The 11,765-nt window shown below is 30.6% G+C and overlaps 2 protein-coding genes across 5 annotated transcripts in view; one reads left to right on the top strand and one right to left on the bottom strand.

Annotated features, from left to right (window-relative positions):
• Window positions 1-8,825, top strand: part of LOC106685919 (uncharacterized) — a 41,486-nt gene extending 32,661 nt beyond the window's left edge. Inside the window, exon 6 of one of the 2 annotated variants that reach the window (XM_024358947.2) lies at window positions 8,807-8,825. The gene's annotated coding sequence lies outside the window, so the exon portion shown is untranslated. Of the gene's footprint in view, window positions 1-3,956; window positions 4,152-8,806 lie in introns of those variants that run through there. The other variant, XM_014428926.3, reaches the window with a different exon arrangement.
• Window positions 1-11,765, bottom strand: part of LOC106685918 (F-box/LRR-repeat protein 16) — a 356,715-nt gene that overhangs the window by 75,636 nt on the left and 269,314 nt on the right. The gene's annotated exons all lie outside the window — the stretch shown is intronic.

Raw genomic sequence — 11,765 nt, 5'->3', positions numbered from 1 at the left:
GGGTATTTCTCCGTACTTTCTAATGTATAAACTGGTCCCGTGCACGACAATGGCTCTGCCTAGACGGTTAATGGTTCCCAGAGGGTACCTACCCTCTGTTATCTATATGTCTTTGTACATTACTTGCCTAGGTCCGGCGGTACCTTTTACATGCCGAAAAAAGGAATTATTTTAAGTTAAAAAACTCCAGCTGGTACCTCTCATACATATCACATCTTATCATCTTTTATAAGTGGATCTCTCATCTTGATTATTCTTAAATATAGTATGGCAAACCTAATAAGCTTGTTAGAGTCATGTTTCCGTATAACAAGTTCTTTCACTACATAGTTACGGAATTTTCAGATATACTTTTCACATTAAAGATCTCTTCAACTCTCTAATAACAAGTGATTATTGAGGTCCTTATTTTCAGAAAAAAATATAATCAATGTGTTATTTTAGCTTTCTGGCCGACTCATGTTAAAAAAATGGGTGTGTAAGTGGTAGTTAATTTCACGCTTAGAACTTTAAGACTGCCAAAACAACACAAAATCCTGGATGTCAATAATAATCTTGTTTTCTATGTTAGTTTAAGGATTTCTTTGCCCACAATGATTTTTTCCAGATTCATTTTTTAAAATGTTTAATAGTTTGTTTCAGAATAAAAACTTTTAAATAACTTAAAGATAGATTATTTTATACGATAGAAAATTAATTTTTATTTATTTAATGCAATTTATAACTCTAAAAAAAAAAAAAATACGATAAGCAAATGTGACAAATGTTTGAGAACAAATATAATCTTGGACAGGAGCCACCCAATGGTGGTACTTCAATTATTGCTTTGAATTAGAAGATCCCATAACCATCTTCTTTTCAGACACCTCGGAGGATTATTAGGGATTGTGAAGAATGAGAGATTTTTTAGGTGTGTAGGAATTTTGGAATGAAAGAACGTATATCTATTTCGAGCCAAATATGCAATGAATAGGATGTTGCTGTCTTAGATAAGTTAATTTGTGGCATAATATGGAGCATCAAGGATTTTACGGAGGATTTTGTATTGTAAGCCTTGGATACAGGAGCCTTGGAAAATAAAGCTTGGTGGAGCCCCAAAGCTCAATTCCATATGTCCAAATTAGTCTGATTATCACATTGTATACGATTTTTTTTTAGTAAAGGGGAAGTTTAGGCCGTTTGTCAAGTAGGTGTTGTAGTAATCGGAATCCACGAGCAGTTTCTTGTCGTTTAAGTCTTGTATATGGATTGTATCTTTTCAAGATGGAGTCCTAAGTGGCGAATCTGATAAACAGGCGTTAGTGGGTTAAAAAAAAATATTTTGTAGGGCAGGGGAGTAGAGGTGATCTAATGGAATTTGTTGGGATTTATTTTGATTCTCCAGTTGTGACACCATTTTCCGATAAATGTTATCTGAGACTGCAGAGTCTGTTTACAGACAGCACACATGTGCCATCGGGATATATGATGTTAGGATTGATCGGGATATCAGCTGTATAAGTCGTATAGTGAATGGGACCCAGGAAGCCATCTTGAGGAACACCGGCGGACTGAGAAAAGAGAGATTAATAGGGGAAGTTATAATTTAAAAGTTTCTATCAGCGAGGCAGGAAAGAATTGACGGAGTTACAAAATTAATTGAAATGATTTTTGTAAGTTTTCAAATAGACCAAAATACAATAAAAACTTTTCTCTAATAGATGTCTGGAAATAAAGATAAATGTGAAAAATATTGCTCTAAGACATATTTGGCAATTAAGATTGAACTTCTTTACGTCAGGAGTGGAGTATATCCAAACCAGCCAGTATGAGCGGAGTGGTTGTGTAAAATTCATTGCGAGCTACTGGAATTTTTATCAAAAATTTAATTTCTTCTTTTGATCGAATGTGATATTTTCCTTAGCTTGTTCTTCATTATCAAATTTTTAATTATTATTCAATATTACTCACAAACTAGACTTTTTTTTAATGTCTCGATTGGCTAACGATTTAATAATAAAGGCTTAATTGGGGAGATTACTGGTTTTATTTAAATTTCATCCTACACTTACTAAAGTGGAGATCACAATGTGATGTGAGAGTTTACAATATTGAGAATTCATCTTGTATATCAGAACGAACTGTTTTACAAGGCCGAAAAAACAGCATGAATGTACAGAGATTCTAGAAAATCATTTTATTCAAATGTGACTTGAAAATCAATTGTTTAAAAACCACCCATATAAACCCATTTTATTTAATTACGACTTGTTATTTGTTACATTTACTTATTGCAATTGATTGTTAGGTAATTGATAATATAAGTTGTATAAATCATGTTTAAATTTATTTAATTTTACCAAAAAATAAATAAATATAATAATTTAAAACTTTCAATAAATTCTATTATTTTTAATGTAACAGGAATTATAAAGAATTAAAGGGAAATTTTAAACCAATCATGAAAAGAATTATTATTGAAATATTGTATTGTAATTCTTATAAAAATCAATATTCAAACGCTGTGAAGGCTTAAAAATGTATCAATTGAACTGATGAGAACGTGAAAAATATTTCTAGAGGTAAACAACATTACGTAGTAGCACGTTTCCTTCACTTCTATTTGTATATTCACATTATCGTTTTCCCAATCGCTAAGTAGAAATAAACAGTTTGAGATGTACTGAAAATAGTCAAGAATAGGATAAAACAGAAGGTAATGACGTTAGTGAAATAGCTGACAACAGGAGAGATTTACTGTTATGAGATGAAAGATAAACACTAGTTGGCTGAGAGCCAAAATGTCCCAACTCTTCTTGACCCTACCTCATTGACTCATCTTAAATATCATCATTATTATTATTACTTCCTGATCACCTAAAATATCCGTGTTATATAAATATTTATAAATAGTTTACATGCCTTTTTAAGCCCAAGAATAAAACTGAGTTAGCAAAGAGGAATTTCCCAAACTTTTCTTTTAAAAAAAAAAATCAAAATTTCAAAAACAATTGAATCCATCTCTGTTTAACGTAAAAAAAGCAGAAAAAAAAGGATACATACTCAATAAAAAATTAAAGAAGGCTACATTAGATTACAAAATGGATATAACAAATTTCATTTTCGAACAACATGTAGTCTAGAGCACACTTAAAATTGTCACTTTTCAGTTTCTCTGTGAAAATCGAAAAAATAAAAACCGATAATTTTTTTTTAGTAACCACTTTCCCAGTAATTTCTGACACACAGGGGGGGAGGGGGTGTATCTACAGGTGACCAACCTATTCTAACCATGGTGGGGGGGGTTCAAGTTTTTCATTTCGTGGGTCCACCACTCAACGAAAAAAGTGTTAGGCCTGATTCGTTATAAAAAAAAAACGTTTTAAGCCGTCTGAGCGTTACAATATTGATTATCATAAGAATTACAATGCTTCAATAATAATTCTTTTCATAGTTAGTTTAAATAGTTTAAAATTGTCTTTTTTTATAATCTCTATTACATTAAAAATAGTGGAATTTATTGGAAATGTGGGGTGTATTAAATTATTATGTTTATTTATTTTTTGGTAAATTTAAATAAATATAAACATGATTAATACAACTTATATTATCAATTACCTCATGTAATGTATTGAAATTTACAACTGTACATAAAAAAAAAAAAATACAATAATTAAATGTGACAAATCTTTCAGAACACGTAATAATTTTGGAAAGGAACCACCCGATGGTGGTACTTCAATCATTGTTAATTTTGGTGGTTGAGGTTTGGATGAGTGTGGAATTTGGAATTAAAGAGCTTACATCTATTTCGGGTCAAATTCGCTTCAGAAATAATTCTTTTTTATAATTAGTTTAAATTTGTCCTTTAATTCTTTATAATCCCTGTTACATTAAAAATAGTGGAATTTATTGAAAATGTGGGATGTATTAAAATTTGGAGTGTATTTATTTTTTTTATTTCCCGAATTTCCCAGGTGCCCGAGACTTGCTGATAGCCCATGGAATCAACATCACATACATGTAACTAACTGCTCTACAAATATCACGAATACGAATACCCACATTTTTTCACTTCTCTTCCATAAAAACATTCTACCACCATAGGAATTTTTGTCTTCTCTTTTATTTTTTTAATCTCCTAATAAACAAAAAGATTTTACAAAGTTTTATTAATGGTCCAAGTATTTTTTTTTTATGTTTTATTTTACCTAGCACTAGAAGATAATCGAGATTGGCGAAAGGGCATAAATATACTGAATTTATGGAAGAAATTTTTCATATTTTTATGGTTTACACCAATAGACACTTTTTAAATTGACTTTTCTGTACATGAAGTACATACTTAGTACGAATAAATACTGCGATCATAAAACGTTTAGTAACCCAACCAGAACAGAAATTAATTTCAAACAGAGTTGGGCTGGAACATTTACATGAGTAATTTAATTACATATTTTAGATGAACAATGAATTACCATTATGATAACAGTCTAAAACATCAAAAATTAGCTTAGAAGTACAATTGAACTAAAAAAACAGTAAGACATTTACAATTACTGTATTTTTATATTTTTTTAAGTAATTACAATTACAGGAATCGTAATTGTAAATCTCAATTACAATAACTTCTTAATACAAAGTAATTACAATTACTTCTTGACTCGTAGTAATTTCAATACATGTAATTTATTTATATGTGAATTGAGTTTATTTGAATCATATTCCTTATGAACAATAATTCTAAAAATCTGAAATGAATAGTCATGCGCACAAGCTTAAGCTAGGTATCATTTTCATATTTTGGAGCCACCGCAAAACAGATTTTTTTCAGTTTTGGTGTAAAATATTTTTAGGAATATTTTGGTGTTATCACAATTACTAGGAATTAAAAAAAAAAAAGAATTTGATTGGTAATTTCAATTACTTTGATCCAGCTTATAATCAATAAGTTATGTTCTATAATTTTTTTATTGGCCTCACTATAAATGGGACCACAATTACAATTACAGTTGTTCATAAAGTAATTGCGATTACGATTACAGTAGCTCACAAAGTAATTGCAATTACAATTATAGTAATTCATAAAGTAATTGCGATTACGATTACAGTAGCTCACAAAGTAATTGCAATTACAATTATAGTAATTCACAAAGTAATTGCATTTAAAATTACAGTAGTTCACAAAGTAATTGCAGTCACAGTAGTTCACCAAGTAATTGTACTTTTGAAATTCCAAATTACAGTAATTGGAAAGTAAATAACTTTTTCTCTCCCAACTCTGAATGAGTAAATTTAATTATTACAATAATTTTATGAATGGATTTTTGTTTAATTGTTTTATTTAGATGTTAGAGCTGATTTATGTATACATTAAAGAAATAATTTACAATTAAATTATATTGGTTTTTGCATGTGTTGTCTATTGCAAATCTAAGGAATTCTTGTATTCAAAACTAGGTCTCTGATGAAAATGTCTTGTTTCGTCGCCCTTTCGAAACAATATATTGCCACAGTAATTTCTAACAGTATTTTATATATTCTAAGTTTACAGTATTTTAAATGTGGGATGTCGAACATCTAAAGTGAGTACTATTTAAAATAATAGTAATTTCCAAATTACTATTGCTCAGAATGAACACTGCTGTTCCTCGCCCATAGAGCACGCACGGCATGTAAGTACACAGGTGAGTTACAATCAGAGCACCAATTGACAGAAGCCAACTAACACTGTTAATTAGCCCTAACCGAGGCAAATATCGGTCGCCTTTGTGCCCGTACTCATAAAGCCCTCTATGTCAACTCCTATTCTTCAGATCAACAAAGTATTTTCGTTTTGTTCTTTTATACAAAACTGAAGTGCCCACTGTTTTACTTTGTATATCAGTGCCCAATAGTATTCAAAGAGAAAAAAAAGTAAATGGGTCCTCTCTAGTGTCGACCAGATCTGCTATCGGTGTCCAATTTAATTAAAAGCTTCAACAGAACCTTTTTTTCTCCTTGAAATATATTTTTTTTTTATTAATGAAACTTATTTCGTAAATGTGCTGTATATAGAAGTTACACCACCATTGTATTCAACGCCATATAATATAAAAATGTATACATTAGAGAGTACGAATCAGAATCCGAATTTAATTTTGGCAAGGTCCTATTTCCGTTGAAAAAAAAAATTAACAAAACTAAAAACTAAGTTGAACGTTACACTGTATGAGCTGCATTTGGCATCTCGAGCCCGAATAAACGCTGTTTTACTAATTTTTTTCGAGCAATACTAGTCATTATTAAAATTGTTTATAGATTTTTCCTAATTTATAAAATTTTATTGAATAATTGTAATGAAAAAAATTACTATCCTAAATTTATAAATATCTAATTATATAATATCTAATCCTCGACGTTCATCAACACGACCAATAATTTAATTTCAAGTTCAAGATAAGATACTATTGAAATATAAAAGAGTTATATCCATTTTTTGAATTTGACATAAATTTCTGTAGACATTATCCGTCACGATAAACATTCAATACTAATAAAATATAAATACTGATATACACTATGGTGGTTCATAAAAGTTTATTCTATAATTTTAGTTGCATTCATTTTTACAAACCACTGCCCTTCAATGAGGCAGAGTGTATTATTTATCAATACAAATAAAAAAAAAATCCAGAAGTATGATGATTTACTCCAAACGTTTTCATATATAGAAAAGCTATGTTAAAATCCACAGTTTAAATAAAAAAGATTTTTTTTTTCATGAAACTCATACGAACTGATTACTTCAGGATATTACCACCGGTCCACATTTATCAACAATCACGAATATGAAGGAGACAAATAAATTGATAGAAAATCATTATAATTGTGATATACGGCTCCGAAAATATGAAATATCAACGTAAAAAAAAAATCCAATGAATGATAAAAAAGGACTTATAAATGTATAGACAGATAAAAAAATCCACACTTTAAAAATACAACAGGGAGGAGTTTGCATTGGAGAGGTAAGCAATAAACTAGAGGAAGGGGAAAATAAATTGACGGGACTATTCTGGAGTACCATCAACCTGAACCTGGGCGAGGTAAGTTATCAACTTAAATCTGACCGAGCTAAGTTTAGCTAAGTTATAATAAAGTCCCCCTGCCCTAAGGGGCCGAAACTTAAAATAGAAAAACAGATAAGGCTAGGCCGGGATTAACTTGTTCAGGAAAATAATCTCAGATGCTTATCTTACAAAGTTTCACAAACAATTATTTTTAGAACAATGAAAGATTTGAAAGGAGTTTTGAAAAAAAAAAAAAAAATATGGAATGCTATGTTATACAAAATGAGGTTCTAGGCATAGGTTTGGATAGCGACAAATTTTCATATTTATGTTAACAGACTTTTATTTTCATTTATATATAAAAAATGGCATAGGAAACAACCATTAATCATTAATGACCAGGAGAGAATTCTGCCAATGAACTATAGTAAAATAACTTGGACAACACGGTAAATAACATCTGGATCGTCGTCTTATCGATTCCACCATATCAATACTAAACTAATCTGAAAATGTGCACTAAGGTTGATAATGCTATGTCCTCTTGTAAATATAAGACCTAGATTAAAACAAAATATAACCAGTCTCATGAATAAAACAATATTAAAAGCATAATACAAATACCTATAAAGCAGTAATAATGATGCACGGGTGTGAAGCCAGAGGAACATCATCCTGTGCGACACCAAAAAAAAGTCAACGATTTCAAAACAAAGTTTTAAGAATCGTGAGAAATGGCCTTCGGTTTATAAGAAATAGTAAATTGCATAGCGAACTATATTGGAATCAATAGATGAATTCATCAAAAAACGTTTTATTCAATTCTATTCTCAGTTAAAAGTGCAATGGCTTGAAATGCAGGGAATCCAACTTCATCTCAAAGAGGACATCCCATCCTTTCCAAACAATATCTTCACTTATGCCGATGAAACATGTCTAATGCTAGTGAATAATGATCCTTCCATAGAATCCGAAACCCTCCTAACCCACATCACTACCCTTGAAGAGTGGTGCTAAAATTGGAAAATTAATATAAAATAAAATAAATCCCACCAAATCACATCCACCCTTCGTTGTAAACCTATGACTTCCTGCCCCACGGTATCCTTTAACAATATCCCCCTTATTCTTGACGAACAGATACGTTACATAGGACTGCATTTGGACTAAAGACTAACTAGGAATCATAAACTGAAAACTTTGTTACCTCAAGTCATCCTACCTCAATGTTCCATATGTTGCCGAATTAGCCCGAACCTATCCTTCCATGATAAACTTCCAGACCACCCAAACCCACTGGTTTCTAACCTGGCTTCTCTTTTATTACCTGATAATCCTCCTAGGCGTCTGAAAAGAAGGCGGTCTCGAGACCTTCTCTTCTAGAAATGTTATTACAGTTCTATCAATGGGTATATTCTCCCCAAGTTTTTATCATGCCATTTAAAATAGGGAATATACAGGATGTATATATTTTAATACAGTTGTAAATATCATAAATACATTATATAAAAAAAAATGTCGAAGACTGAAGGCCAGAGTAATGAAAAACATTCTGCAATAACTATTTGTTTATTTTTTCACAATTATATAAATGTTTGTACTTTTTTCTTGTTAATTTATTTTCTCTTATTTTCCAATGCATAACTATTATTTTCATTTAGTATTTTATTTTTATTATTTAAAAAAATATTTTTTTTATTTATTTATTGCTATTTACAACTGTACATTATAATATATTTAGTTAATTTGATCTCAGTTAAAATGGATTGTTACAGGTGTGTGGAGAATTTTTTTTTTTCGTACCCTCAGTATAAAATATAAGGAAGAAATGATGTTAGCTGATGTGTGCTTCCTTTTTCTACCCATGGGTACTTTAAGGGTACACAGGTGTGTAGAGAAACTAAACATTGGTTGCATCAAACTAACCAGTGGAGTGTATTTTGCACAAGAAGTCTAAGCTCCCACAATTATTGTTTATTAAAAGAAAATCAAATTGTTATAATAATCATGTATGAACCACTAGGCATAAGAAATAAGAAATAATACATTATAATACAAATACATAAGTACGTAGTATCTAAGCATTATTTTTCAAATCAACAAAGTAATGGTACTTTCACCATATTATTTACGTAATTTATTTGTGTATTAGTTAATTGTATAAATTATCTATAATAATTATAATAATATTTTTATTATTTTACGTAATAATTAAATTTTAAAAATACTCTGAACTAAATATTCTACCAATTTTCGAACCTCAAAATCTCAATAAAAACGATACAATGATGATGATTTCAAAATAAATGAAAAAAAGTTCTAGTGGAACAGAAAAATATAATTATAGAAAAGCTGTCCACGACAAATTATAAAACTTTAACAATCGTGCGATCAATAAAAGTGCTTCGATGGAATAAATATTGAACGCGTCATAGATAGAATGTGGATAAAATAAAATCTAGTAAAGTTTAGGGAGGACATTATTCCAGAATATCCTGGAAGCTGTATAATGTAAGGTTATTTTTAGCGAGTAATGGGCAATATAAATTTTTGAACGGTTATTTCTATGAATAGAACTTATAAATTGTAAAAAGGATCCCCCTGACTGCATTGGACTATGCCGTCAACGCCTACGCAGTCGATCACGCCCACCCACCTCACATTCAATGCGTCACAGCTCTACCTTCTGCATTTTATTAAACTACTTAACTCATAATAAATCACTCCCATTAAATCCGAAGAGAAAAAATCTCTGACGCTTGTAGTCGGCCCAATTGAATGTTACGAGGCCTAGGTTGGATCTATAGATTTCATTATTATATTAGTTTATTAATATATTATAATTTTTCTTATTTGAGTTTATATTAACTTAAAATAGAAATCAAACTTTTTTATCAGATCCTTTTTTTTTATTTAAATATTTTAAGGCACCAACAACGTATGGGTCACTATTGCCTATGACGAAATAAGAAAGGGTAGACTTGTAATTTAAGACCTTTGGGCCGTACCTTTGTACGGGGGCAAGGGTCCAGATTCTATGTAATGTGAAATTATCGAAACACAGGGACTGGTCGTAAAAGTTGATTAAAATTGATGGTAGAGCTTGAAATGATGGAGAAACTCAAAAACCTTATCCACGTTATTCTGCAAGATGTAATGGAGTTTCGCTGGTATATCATATAAAGATTTGAGGGAGTCATATGGTCGGCATTCAGTCAAAATGTGTTTAACAGTAAGTCCTGTTCCGCAAGTTTGGGATACAGGTGGAGAAGATATCCAAGGAGTGACATCCCTTCTAATTTCTCTGATTTGTTATCGGAAACATTGTCCCACGTTTGTCTCCATTCCAATTTTATCCTTAGCTTAATGAGGGCAAAGAAATCATTGACAGACACTTCGCGATATGGAATCCCTTCAGAAAGTGCCAATTTTGCTGCCCTATCGACCAGTTACCCGCTAGTCCTCAGTGTCCGGGTAGGACGAAGAACCCAACAGCTACCAAATAGCAATCGTTTTAAGAGAATGGTTATCCTTTCCTTAAAACAATCTTTATTTTGCTCTAACGTTTCGGCCTTTAGGCCGATACCAAGGAGACTCTAAAATGTTCATATCTCTTACTTATTTACATTTAATCTATCACTATAACACAATATTTTCAATAACGTAGATGTATTATTAATATATCCATATTATTATACTTATATTGTCAATACATTTTTAAATAATAATTTACACATTAATTATCAAATAATTTAATGGTATTTAATTACAAAAAATGAAAACATTAAAAAATGAGACAAATGTCGGTTCAGTGATTCCTAACCCAAAGTCTGCAAAATAATTTTGGAATGGGTCATTCTATGTCACTCAAAAGATTTGAAACTTACCATTTTAGATTTCAGATCACATTGTAGTGGCTTGATTTAGTTAAAAACCTAATTTTTTAAAATTAATAATTGGACAAACAACAAAACCCTCTGGATTCTAACAGTGCATCTTCTATTCCTGATAATCCTCCGAGATGCCTGAAAAGAAGATGGCTTCCAGACCTTCTAGTGTAGAAATATGATATAGAGTGTTACCAATGGGTAGTTTCACTACAAGCCAGTATCACTCTCTACTTAAGTGTTTTTATGTAAATAGCAATAAATAAAAAAAAAATTGGACAGTAGTTAAGTATCGAGTGATATTATTAGCACATAAACAATCTAAGGATTGTAAGAGAAGCAATTGTTCTCCAAAAACATTGAGACAATCTAATTTTAATAAGCGAGAAAGCTTGGATCGGGTTTGGGTAATAATGATAGCGTGTGCTATAGATATGCAGATGACCAAATCCTGAGGTTTATCTATTCGGTAAGCTCTATAATAGTACCAAAATGAGATTCATATTTTAATTACCTACTACAGTAAACTGTCCATCACTTTCATGTATCAATTTTTTATTGTCCATTTATTTTCCAACATAAATATCAGTTAAAAAGAGAAAAAAAAAAACAAAGCGTTCTTAATGAACTAGAAAAAGAATTCATAATTTAATAACACCTGTTCTAAATTAAATTATTGTAAATGTTGAAGCAACATTAAATTAAAAATGTTATATGAAAGGAATATGGTCCGGGTGCGGTCAAAAAAACTCAAATTGTAGAAATACACTATTTCAATGAACCAACGTTTCGCCCCACGTTGCAGGGCTTCTTCAGGGCTATTTTGACGGCAGTCATAAAAAAAAAT

This window comes from Halyomorpha halys, unplaced genomic scaffold, assembly GCF_000696795.3.
Source record: "Halyomorpha halys isolate HHAL.00 unplaced genomic scaffold, Hhal_1.1 Scaffold755.1, whole genome shotgun sequence".
Taxonomy (NCBI): Eukaryota; Metazoa; Arthropoda; class Insecta; order Hemiptera; family Pentatomidae; genus Halyomorpha; species Halyomorpha halys.
The sequence above is the reverse complement of the archived record's forward strand: the minus strand, read 5'-3'. Positions and strand labels throughout refer to the sequence as shown.